The sequence below is a fragment of the Desmodus rotundus genome, chromosome 8, assembly GCF_022682495.2.
Source record: "Desmodus rotundus isolate HL8 chromosome 8, HLdesRot8A.1, whole genome shotgun sequence".
NCBI lineage: Eukaryota > Metazoa > Chordata > Mammalia > Chiroptera > Phyllostomidae > Desmodus > Desmodus rotundus.
The window spans coordinates 95,304,412-95,317,410 of NC_071394.1; the positions used below are offsets into that span (position 1 = coordinate 95,304,412).

The 12,999-nt window shown below is 45.4% G+C and overlaps 1 protein-coding gene across 10 annotated transcripts in view; it reads right to left on the reverse strand.

The window, feature by feature from the left end:
• The window catches only part of ATP2B2 (ATPase plasma membrane Ca2+ transporting 2), a 459,739-nt gene that overhangs the window by 270,517 nt on the left and 176,223 nt on the right, over positions 1 to 12,999 (reverse strand). Inside the window, exon 3 of one of the 10 annotated variants that reach the window (XM_053929673.2) lies at positions 10,868 to 10,911. The exons of the other annotated variants lie outside the window; for them this stretch is intronic. The gene's annotated coding sequence lies outside the window, so the exon portion shown is untranslated. The remainder of the gene's footprint in view (positions 1 to 10,867; positions 10,912 to 12,999) is intronic. 10 annotated transcript variants of the gene reach the window in all.

A 12,999-nucleotide genomic window follows, 5' to 3' on the forward strand; every position in this document is an offset into this window, starting at 1 on the left:
TGTATGACCCATGGACATGAACTATAGGGGGGGAATGTGGGTGGGAGGGGGTGGACAGGATGGAGTGGAGTGAGGGGGGGGAAATGGGACAACTGTAATAGCATAATCAATAAATATATAAAAAAAACCCAGATAAATGAGCCATGGTTGATGTGGCTCAGGGGAAAAAGAAAAATAAATAAATAAATAAATAAATAAATAAATAAATAAATAAAAAGGAAAAAGCCTTCTAAAGTGTCCTTGTTTTGCTCAGAGCTCTAGGACCACCTCCAATCCTTCTTTCCCTGAACTACACAGGGCTGGTTTGTCTTCATCTCCTCCTGCCTGACAGCCCAACCTTTTCTACTTTGAGATGTGCAGAGAGGCAGAGATGCTCTTGGTTCCATTCTGTCTTGTCATTAGCATTCACTTCCCTCAGCAGCCACCTAGGGCCATGAGAGCCATGGGTTCTGTCAGTTCATCTGTGTGGAGCCCTCATGTAGTCCTCCTCCCCAAGGGAAGTCACTGAAGCTGAGGGGAAGGCAGCAGTGCCCACAACCCTGGTGTCTGGAAGAGGGTGTGTAGCCTGTGTGACTGTGCATGTGCTTTAGACTCAAGGACTGGGGACCAGGTTTCAAAGACCAGCTGGCCATGTCCACCGACACAAAGGCTTGGCTCTGGGACTTTCCTCCTGGTCTCCACACTCCACAGCTGTGCCATGGTGACACCAGGCAAGTAGAGTTTCCTGCTGGAGACTCAAAAGTACCTCATTATCCCTGGTGTCTCTCCTGGCAGGCAGCTGCATGGGGAGGGGAAGCGGGAGGGGTGTGAGCCAGGTGTGAGTGCAGAAATTCCAGAGCAGGAGGCCTGAGCAAGTTACTCAACTCCAGCACCAGCAAGCTGGGCACTGATGCCTGGAGCCCACTTCTGTTTGACCCTTGCTGTGCTTTAAAATAATTGGTGCCAGTATTTAAAGTTGTGCTCTCCAAGAGGGTGGGCACATGTGGCTAGAGCACTTGAAATGTGACTAGTCCTACCTGAGATGTACTTTAAGTAAAATGCACACCAGATTTCAAAGATTTAGTATGAAAAAAAGAGGGTAGAAAATTTCTTCTCTCCCTTTTTTTTGTCATACTGATTACATGTTAAAATAATACTTTGGATATATTTGGTTAAATAAAATATATTATTAAAATAAATTTCAGTTATTTCATTTCACTTCTTTATTGTGATTACTCGAATATTCTAAATTACCCATGTGGCTTAAATTATATTTCTACTGCATAGCTTTGGTTTGAAGAATGGGTGAGTTCACACCAAAATCTATACTTCTAGATCCTCCTGAAAATTCTGGCAACACTGGGTCTGCAGGACAACAGTGAGCTGGGGCTGAGTAGCTGCTGAGCTCTTAAGGGAGGGCATGTGTTACCAGTTTGCTACAATCTCCACCACTCCTGGTTGCACATACAATTCCCTGTTGTATTACATCTGTATTTACACCATGTGCTCAGTCCCTATAGACATGTGAGTTTACAAATCCTGGCTAGGTATAGTTTATCTGAGCAATCCTCTCCTTCCCACAGCTGAACCACAGTGCTGGTGCCCCCCACATCAACACATCCTTTTAAAAAGAACACCTGTGCTTCCCACCATGCATGGACTTCCCCAGCAGATGTCCCAGAAACAGAGCAGACGCTCCTTCTGTAAATACCTAACTCTATCCAAAGGATGTGCCGGGCACTGTGGATACAGAGAGAAGTATACAGTCCCCTTCACTTGAATATTCCCCAAGGCCCCTAGATGGGTCTCCTAAAGCTGTTTTGTCTTTACCAATCTGTCCTCCACGCAGCAGGTGTGGCCATGTCACCTCCCCTGCTCAAAGGTCTTCGATGGCCCTAAAGCCTCTGTGACTGAGGGCCTACTGGCAGTAAGGCCTCACATAAGAACTCACTCCGGTGGGTACCCCTGCTCCCTCCCCTGATTCATCCGTCTTGTTCCCTCTCTACTGGATCATTCCCATCAGCTTCCAAGCACATTGTGCTCTCTCCCATCTTATAAACACACCCTCTCCTGATCTCAGATATCTCCTCTTGCTTCATTTCTCTGTTTGCCCTGATGGCTACAATCCCTTTCTACAATGCTTACTCCAAAGTGAATTAATAACATACACAAGCATTGTAATAGTCCTCATAGCTTAAATTTTGCAAAGTGTTTTATAACATGAAGTTGGTATTATTCCCGATGAAGAAGCTGAGATCTGCTCTGGTGAAGGCCATTTAACTAGCGTGATAAAAATCCATATTTCCTGACTTTCATTCTCACCGCAGTTTCATCAGGCCTGGATCAGGACAGGCCAGAGGATTGAGGGGTAAGATCAATTCCCAAAAGTGAGGGGCAAAGAGAATAATGGGGTCCTAGTTCCAAAAAGTCTACATGAAGAGGTCAGGTTTGAGCATGAGGAAGATCAGAGAACCCCAACATGGAGAAGGAGGTCTGCATTGATCCAAGGCTCAACCAAGTGGGAGCCTGGGAAGACAAGGGCACATGGACACTGAGGACAACCACTGTCAGGACTTCATTTTTCTTTTCCGTTATCTTCCCAGACACCCTGTGTGATATCACTATCACCCCAATTGACAGCTTAGGAAACAGCTCGGAGAGGCTAGTACTTACTGCACCCAATGATTTGCCTCACTACAATACAAAAGGGAGGGAAAAGGATGGATAGAGATGAGTTAAGATTAACCAGTGGTTGATAATTATTGAAGCTGGGTAATGAGTATATGGAGCCTTACCATACTATTCTATTCTTGATATATTTGAAATTCTCCATAATTAAAAGTAAAACATAGGCCCTGGCTGGGTAGCTCAGTTGGTTAGAGCGTCATCCCAACACACTAAGATTGCTGGTTCGATCACAAGTTAGGGCACCTGGAAGAATCAATGAATGAATGCATAAATAGGTGGAACAACAAACCAATGTTTTTCTCTCTTATCTCTGTCTCTCTCTCAAATCAGTAACTTAAAAAAAAGAAGTTAAACCTAGATAAAGTTGCCCAGCTAAGTGGTGCAGTAGACCTTGGAAGTCAGACTTCATGGCTCTCAAACTCATGTATTTTCCTCTGTGTCCAACAGGGATATCGCCCTTCCCAGCTTTGTGCTTTTCTGTTGGAAAAGTTTCAGGCATTCAGAGGACCACAGCTTAATTCTTCTTCCTCAGTGAATAAGGAAACTTTAATAAGAAACCTCACAGACATTTTTGCTTGTACATACTAAGGGTATAAGAAAACAGAACATCTTTTTCTTGGTGTTGTGTCCATAAAACACTGATGGCCATGTGCTTCAGACTCCACATAAGACTGATGGTGTTCCCTTGTTGGTAATATTTGCTCAACTCAGACACAAGTAAGGTTTCATTTCATTTTACAATGTCACATTGGAACATGACCATTTGCTTCCATTTACTGTCTGCTCCCTCTTAATGGGGTTCAAGGAAACATCAATGGTCTGCTGTCAGGTTAGAGGTAAATTCCAAATTCACTTCTATTTAGAAAGAGAAGAAAAGGGGAGAACCAAGATGGCGGCGTAGGTAGACACACTGCGCCTCCTCGCACAACCAGAACTGACAGAAAATTGAACAGCAAGGAAGTCCGACACCAAGGAAATAAAAAATAAACATTCATCCAGACCGGTAGGAGGGGCGGAGATGGGCAGCTGGGGTGGAGAGGACTGACGTTGCCGTGGCAGGACCGAGACTGGTGGAGTGTGGGACGAGCGGGGCAGACCCAGTGGGACTGACCACTGGCAGACCCTGCGGCCCCACATTCACGCAGATAAATCGAGAGGGCCAGACTCAGAGTGGCGGAGAACGGGGCAGACAGAGCGGCGGGTAGCACCCCGCGGCCCCACATTCGCGCACAGATAAACCGGACAAACGGCGGGGAACAAAGCAGACCGCGCAACACAGGGCTCCAGCGTGGGGAAATAAAGCCTCAAACCTCTGATTGGAAATGCCCGTGGGGGTTGGAGCGGCAGCAGGAGAGACTCCCAGCCTCACAGAGAGGTCGTTGGAGAGATCCACAGGGGCCTAGGGCGTGCACAAGCCCACCCACTCGGGAACCAGCACCAGAGGGGCCCAGTTTGATTGTGGGTAGCGGAGTGAAAGATTGAGGTCTGGTGGAGAGTGGAGCAAGCGCCCTTGCTCCCTCTCGGCCCCTCCCCCACGTACAGCGTCACAGTGCAGCGACCAGCGTTACCCCGCCCCACCCCCGGGAACACCTAAGCCTCCGCCCCTTTAAGAAACAGATGTGACAAGACAAAAAAAAAAAAATGGCCCAAATGACAGAACACTTCAAAGCTCCAGAAAAAATACAACTAAGCAATGAAGAGATAGCCAACCTATCAGATGCACAGTTCAAATCACTGGTTATCAAGATGCTCACAGAATTGGTTGAATTTGTTCGAAAAACAGATGAAAAAATGAAGCCTATGCTGAGAGAAACAAAGGAAAATGTACAGGGAACCAATAGTGAGGCGAAGGAAACTGGGACTCAACTCAACGATGTGGACCAGAAGGAAGAAAGAAACATCCAACCAGAAAAGAATGAAGAAACAAGAATTCGGAAAAATGAGGAGAGGCTTAGGAATCTCCAGGACATCTTGAAATGTTCCAACATCCGAATTATAGGGGTGCCAGAAGGAGAAGAGGAAGAACAAAAAATTGAAAACTTATTTGAACAAATAAAGAAGGAGAACTTCCCTCATCTGGCAAAGGAAATAGACTTCCAGGAAGTCCAGGAAGCTCAGAGAGTCCCAAAGAAGCTGGACCCAAGGAGGAACACACCAAGGCACATCATAATTACATTACCCAAGATTAACGAGAAGGGGAGAATCTTAGAAGCAGCAAGAGAAAAGGACACAGTTACCTATAAAGGGGTTCCCATAAGACTGCCAGCTGATTTCTCAAAAGAGACCTTGCAGGCAAGAAGGGGCTGGTAAGAAGTATTCCAAGTCATGAAAGGCAAGGACCTACATCCAAGATTACAGTATCCAGCAAAGCTATCATTTAGAATGGAAGGGCAGATAAAGTGCTTCTCAGATAAGGTCAAGTTAAAGAAGTGCATCATCACCAAGCCCTTATTATATGAAATGTTAAAGGGAGTTACCTAAGAAAAAGAAGATCAAAAATAGGAACAGTAAAAATGACAGCAAACTCACAGTTATTAACGACCACACCTAAAACAAAAACAAGAGCAAACTAGGCAAACAACTAGAACAGGAACAGAACCACAGAGATGGAGATCACATGGAGGGTTATCAATAGGGGATTGGGAGGGGGAGGGGGGGAAAGGTACAGAGAATAAGTAGCATAGATGATAGGTGGAAAATAGACAGGGGGAGGGTAAGAATAGTGTAGGAAATGTAGAAGCCAAAGAACTTATAAGTATGACCCATGGACATGAACTATAGGGGGGGGATGTGGGAGGAAGGGGGTGGGCAGGATGGAGTGGAGTGAGGGGGGCGGGCAATGGGACAACTGTAATAGCATAATCAATAAATATATTTAAAAAAAAAGAAAGAGAAGAAAAGGAAGGTGACCTAAAAATTTAATCTAAACCCACACGTCTTTGTTGGGTTCTTTCTAAATTCTAGCTATTAGACTCTATGCAGGATTAGTCCAATTTACAGGTGAGTAAACTAAGACATAGAGTGGCTTAGTTACTCACACATCCAGAAGGAAATAGAGCTGAAATCTGTATAAGTTTGAGGGACCCCAGAGCCCATACTTTTATAACTAATATTCTGGCTCACAATAGGCTTCTCTGAGTGTTCTCTTCCTGGGGAGATAAACATCTATTCAACGAGCATCTATATTTATCTAGCATTGCATTATGTTCTTATTTTAAAAATGTATTTTATTGATTATGGTATTACAGTTGTCCCATTTCCCCCACTTCACTCCACTCCATCCTGCACACCCAGTCCCTCCCACATTCCCCCCCTATAGTTCATGTCCATGGGTCATACATATCAGTTCTTTGGCTTCTACATTTCCTACACTATTCTTACCCTCCCCCTGTCTATTTTCTACCTACCATTTATGCTACTTATTCTCTGTACCTTTCTCCCCTCTCCCCCCCTCCCACTCCCCTGTTCATCACCCTCCACATGATCTCCATTTCTGTGGTTCTGTTCCTGTTCTAGTTGTTTGCTTAATTTGCTTTTATTTTTGTTTTAGGTATGGTTGTTAATAGCTGTGAGTTTGCTGTCATTTTTACTGTTCATATTTTGTATCTTCTTTTTCTTAGATAAATCCCTTTAACATTTCATATAATAAGGGCTTGGTGATGATGAACTCCTTTAACTTGACCTTATCTGAGAAGCACTTTATCTGCCCTTCCATTCTAAATGATAGCTTTGCTGGATACAGTAATCTTGGATGGAGGTCCTTGCGTTTCATGACTTGGAATACTTATTTCCAGCCCCTTCTTGCCTGTAAGGTCTCTTTTGAGAAATCAGCTGGCAGTCTTATGGGAACTCCTTTGTAGGTAATTGTATCCTTTTCTCTTGCTGCTTCTAAGATTCTCCCCTTCTCGTTAATCTTGGGTAATGTAATTATGATGTGCCTTGGTGTGTTCCTCCCTGGCTCCAGCTTCTTTGGGACTGTCTGAGCTTCCTGGACTTCCTGGAAGTCTATTTCCTTTGCCAGATGAGGGAAGTTCTCCTTCTTTATTTGTTCAAATAAGTTTTCAATTTTTTCTTATTCCTCTTCTCCTTCTGGCACCCCTATAATTCGGATGTTGGGACATTTCAAGATGTCCTGGAGGTTCCTAAGCCTCTCCTCATTTTTCTGAATTCTTGTTTCTTCATTCTTTTCTGGTTGGATGTTTCTTTCTTCCTTCTGGTCCACATCGTTGAGTTGAGTCCCAGTTTCCTTTGCATCACTATTGGTTCCCTGTAGATTTTCCTTTGTTTCACTTAGCATAGACTTCATTTTTTCATCTAATTTGTGACCAAATTCAACCAATTCTGTGACCTTCCTGATTACCAGTGTTTTGAACTGTGCATCTGATAGGCTGGCTATCTCTTCGTTGCTTAGTTGTATTTTTTCTGGAGCTTGATCTGTTCTTTCATTTGGGCCATTTTTCTTGTCTTGGCATGCCTGTTACGTAAAGGGGTGGAGCCTAGGTGTTCACCAGGGCAGGGTAATGCTCAAGGCTGCACTGTGTCACTATATGTGGGGGAGGGGGGGTCCGATAGGGAGCAATGGCGCTTGCTCCACTCTCTGCCGGATTTCAGTCACTCCCTCTGCTACCCACAATCAAATTAGGCCCTTCTGGTGCTGCTTCCTGAGTGGGTGGGTTTGTGTAGGGTCTAGGCCCCTGTGTGTCTCTCCAACGAACTCTCTTGTGAGGCTGGGAGTTTCTCCTGCTGCCGCCTCAACCCCCATAGGTGTTTTCAATCAGTGGTTTGAGGCTTTATTTCCCCAGGCAGGAGCCCTGGGTTTGCGCAGTCTGTCACCAGGTCTACCAGCTGCTGCCTCGCTGGCCAGCTGCAGCTTTGCCCACCCTATTCCACAATCCGCCACCTCACTGGGTCCGCCAGCTGCTGTCTTGCTGCGTGTCCTCTCCGCCCGGCTGCCTGTCTCCACCCCTCCTACTGGTCTGGATGAATGTTTCTTCTTTATCACCTTGGTTGTCGGACTTCCATGCAGTTCGATTTTCTGTCAGTTCTGGTTGTTTTTTGTTTTTAAATTGTTGTTGTCCTTCTTTTGGTTGTGCGAGGAGGCACGGTGTGTCTACCTACACCTCAATCTTGGCCAGAAGTTCTGCATTATGTTCTTTCAATGCTTTAGTTCATTAATTCACACAGCCAATAAAAAATATGCATCACCATTACCGTTTTAGAGATGAGGAAATGGAGGTTCAAGTGGTTAAGGTCATCAGCTCGATAGAGATTTTTAACCCAGGTCTGCCTGATCTCAAATGTGGAGGTCTTTTCCCAGCACTCATTTTTGGTCCAGCTGTGGTAACCATAATCTATGTCCAAGACAATCCAACTGGAGTCAGGAATGACTGAAATGGTCTATGAGTCCACCACTGGTCAGGACCCTGGAGAGCTCCAAGAATCTTCATGCTGATTGGCTCCAGCATGCTGACCTCAGTGGACTCCAAGGCTTTCATAGGCCTGCCCTGGACAAGTCCCTCCCACTCTAACCAAGAAGCCATTGTAGAGTTGGCATCTTCTGCTATAAGTGGGCCTTTAGGTACAGGGCACTGCCAGGTGTTAGCGGCCTTTGGGGGAAGGAGGAGTGGTGGAGGGCCTCAGGGTATGAGGTGAGGTGTTAGATACTCTTCTTAGATATCTTCCCTTCTACCCCAAGCCCCCTTTGAGGCCATTCAAGACCTTTTTTGTGTGCCTCTAGTGGGCATCTCCTTCTCTAGGTGGAATCTAAGGTCCTAATTAGTAAGGGGTGCCTTAGAAGAAAGTTCCCAATGGAATAATACATATTTCCAGGCATATACTATATGGCAGTCTATAAATATTACCCTACTGTGCAGATAAGGGAACAGAGGCTCAGAAAAAGTAGATGACTTACCTAAGGTCACACAGCTAGGAAAACTCAGAGCTGAAACTTGAACCCTGTGATTATTACACCAAGCTTCCACAACTCATATAAAGAGACCCTGGGTATCTTAATCAAAATTATGTTTATCTGATGCTTGGAAATTTCATTTTGATAGCCAGACAGTAAAAATAACCATAATCTATAACATTTCATGGAGTCAAACATCATTTGTTAATTAACAAAAATGTAGTCTACTCTGAGTTGCCTACAAGGCTCTATATAAACTGGCCTCTGCCTAGCTCTCTGACCTCATCTTCTACTGTTGTCCTCTTCCTTTGCTTCTGGAACTTGCCATTCCCAACTTGATACCTTTGCACTGACTGTACCCTCTACCCAGGGTGCTCTCTCCTCAAATCTTTGCAAAGCTACCTGCTTGTCACTTCTCTCAACTCCAAGGTGCCCCTTTTCAGAGAGGGCCTCCCTGACTACCTGAGATAAGTAGCCTCTCTTCACTCTATCACATCACCTTGTGCCATATGCTCCCTGGCACTCACCACTCTCTGAAATGATCTGCTTGATTTATTAGTGCATTTTCCTTCTCCCCCTGTATAGAAACTAAGTTCCTGAGGGCAGGGACTAGGTGACTCTGAATATCACTGTGAGTCCAGCATCATGCACAGTATAGACACTCAAGAAATGCCTGCTGAGTAAATAAAGTCCATTATTTATATCATGCACATTTGGATTTTGTAGATCTCCAAGGTATCTCTCATTACCTTGAGAGAGATGCCAAGGCTTTGAAAAGAAGTTCTTAATTTCAAAAAAAAATGAGTATGCCCATCACAGTTGTAGAGTGAAAGGCTCACTTTAAAATAGTTCAGAGTCACTCCAGTAGTTAAAAGAGCCCATATTTCTTCAAAGAGAAAAAAATAGTTCCAGGCAGGATTCCTTGGCTGTCATTCTCTGTGGCTTAGTTTCAAAAGAAAACCAGCATTTCCTGAAGGCTCAAATTATTTTGAAAGGCTGCTTGTCTCTTTCCCTAGGATGAAAACTCTACAGTCAGCTGCCAGCAGCAGTCCAGGGATGGGGGAAACACACAGTCAAGACAGCCTTTCTCCCCAAATGAAGGAGGCTGAAAGGGGTCAGAGAGAGCTCTGACGTACTTGGCTTCCCCTAGGCACACTCTGCAAGGAATCTCAGCAGACCAGCATGCGGCACACCAAGGACACACATGTGCACATACACGTACATGCATATGTGTAAGCACATCCTCTCAGGACTAACAGTACTTCAAACCAGGCCTGCAGCATGCAACCTGCAGGATTCCATTGTGGCCAGGGCAGTCTGAAACCCTACGTTGAGAAGAAAGAAGTAGCCACCAATGGATCTAAGGGAGGGGTCAATAATGAGCAATTAAGTCATACCCAAATATTTGCCATGTGCTTCCACTGTCCTCCCCATGAGCCAGCTGTTTGGCAGTTGAGTGAAATGGTTCAGAGTATGAATTCTGGGGCCAGACTTCCTGGGTTTGAATCTTGGTTCTACCTCTCATTAGCTAAGACTTTGGATGAGTTGCTCTAGAGCTTGGTGCCTCAGTATATCCATCTGCTAAAATGGAACAACAACAGTATCTACTACCTATAAGTAAGCCCTGCATACATTTTAGCTGCTGCAATTTTAATATTGCCATTGTCCTCAAATCTTTGAGCCCTGGTCACTTCCTCTGTCAAATGACCTTTGAGCCACCAACCCCCAAAAGGATGTGGCAAGGATTAAGTGGGAAAAGGGCTTGCAAACAGTGAAGGTCACATACTTAGGAGGGAAAGGATTAGACTCCAGCTAGGACTACTTGGAAAGGCAGATATTAGGGGAAGACAAGTGATAAGCCCACCAGCAAAGGAGTCTCCTCAGAATACACAGGCCTCCCTGAAATTCAGGGAGGGGACAAGGTCCTCTGAGACGTGTTTTCTAGAAAGCTCTCAAAAAAAGGTGAATCGAGCATAATTTAGGGTTAACTAAGCTAACTTCAGAGGCACGTGAAGAATGGAGTACTACTGTAGTGGATAAAAACAGGGTTTGTGAGTATAGAGTGTCTGGGTTCAAAACTCGGTTACTCTGCTTTGCAACTGCATGACCTGGAACAAATGACTGACCTTCTCTGCATCTCAGCTTATTCAACTATGAAATGGAAGTTTTTACTTTCATAAATTGTTATCAAGATTAAGAGGTAACCTATGTTAAGCACGTAGCCAAATGACACAAACTTTGTTCTTAAATGACAAAAATGTGGGGTGAACACGAAGAAATGCGGTTTCTTACCTCCCAACTAACTTCACTGAGAGAAAGAGAACTCCACTCCAAGCCTACAGGGATTTAAAATAAAAGATCCTTAGCCTCCTTTTCAACTTATTCCAAACTTATTCTTACCTCTGAGCCTTTGCCCATGCAGGTCCCCCATTCCCTATCCTCTAGGAGGATCTTCAGTTGAGTAGAATGAAGTAAAAAAGTAAGTGAGCAAACGAATCAACAAAAACCTGGTCTGCACTAAGTAAGTGTTTGTTGATTGACTTCACAACATGCATTTAACCAAGAGAATAGCATTTTTGAGGTGGCTTTTCATCCCAGGATGAACTAAACAGGGATGACGACCTACAGTCTCAGGCCTGGAGAAGATACCCAGGGAATACTGATGCAGTCCCTGACCTCTTGGCCTCTAATCTAGGAAGACGCTTATCCCCTTCAGAGGGAAGTGTATCTTATAACAGGTAAGTGATCCCCTCTGCCCCTGCATTACCACCAGACTCTCTGCAGAGGCCTGCACTAACAATTGTCCTCAGAGAGGGGCCCTGGTGTCTGGGATCATATTCCCTTTCCCCAGTGGAAGCAAAGACAGGCTCTGAATCCTCTGGGGCTTTAGTCCACACTCTGAGATCCTGCTGGAGGAATCTTCCTAAAACAGCTCTGCTGGCACTGCCTTTGCTGAATAACTTTCAAAAACACCCTACTGCCTTTAGGGCAAAGGGGTGAGCCTGCCTTTGGCATTTGAAGTTCCCTAGAGACAGATCTTCACTTATCCTCCAATTCCAGGCTTCACTATTGGTTCCTGGAACTGGCCTCATCTCTCTGACACTCCACCTCTAACTGGGCTCTTTTTTCCCCCAGGTGGACTCTTGCTCATCCCCCTCAATTGTTGCCTCCTCTAGGAAGTCTACCCTTCCTGTGCCTAGACTCTCTCTGGCCTTCCACTACAGCCTTATCCCACTGAACTGTGATTTTGTATCTGTCTTCCCCTGGACTTTCAGTCCTTTGAGGGTAGGCACGGTGCTGGCTTCATCTCTGTACCCCCATCACTGCCCAGAGCAGAGACTAGCTCAGGAGCTCAGGGAATCTCTGCTGATTAGATGAGCCCCAGAATCAGGGCATTCTCAATGGACTTTTACACTATTGAAATTAGGTCACATTTTTAGGTAGAGTCTTTGGCCTCAGGCAGAGTACACCTTACCTAAGTGTATTTATTCAACCATTACTGAGCACATGATCTGTGCCAGACACTGAGTGAATAGACTCAGCCTCTGTCCTCATGGAGCTTACATTCTACAGGGGAGAGACAGCCAGTACACAAGAATTCAAATAAACAAACAAGATGATTTTAGCATGATGGGCAACATGGAGTGTGGGGTGGCAGGGGTTAAGCCAGATTCCAGAGGGCTTCTCAGGGGAGGAGACATTTGAACCTCAATGACATGGATCAAAGTGGAGGTAAGATTGGTAACTGGGCTGAGTTTTCCCTCAGGTCTCTTGATTCAGAGTTTTGTCTGTGCTGTCTTGCTGAACAGTGGACTGTTTCTGGGCAAGAAATCAGCATGTGGTAGGCAGAGAAGATGGTATCAAAGAGTAGAGGGGTTGAGGCCAGCAGGGGTGGAAAGGCTGTCACTCCAAAGCAGACTTCCATTAGCTCTTCCCTGAGCCCCTGCTGGGCTTGTGTAAAATCAAAAAATACCTTTCTCCTGTCCTTGGGTTTAATTTTCCAAGTGTGTCCCTGAAGGTACTGTTAACGGGATACCCAGGGAAGGTTGGCATCCTGCAGGGTGAATTCCTGTGCACCAAACATCAACCAGATGCTGACCAACACGCAACCACCTGCCCAGGGCTCTCGGCCTAGCTCCTGCTCACCATTCCAGCTGGGGTGGGGGCCCCTTGCCTCTCTTTGTCGCTTCTCCTGTGGCTCAGGGCAAAAGGCTCTGGCAGCTTGCTCAACCCCAGCTGCTGAGTATTTAATTAAAATGGAATCACTGCTCACCCAGGAACCAGGGGGTAAAACAAAAGGCCCTTTCAAGGTGGGAACTGGCTCAGTGGCATTGGTGGCGTCGGCTACAGCTTTACTCACAGGCCTCTGGTTTCAAACTCCAGACGGCTTGGTGCTTTGGTTCTCCATCAGCACCATCTATAGC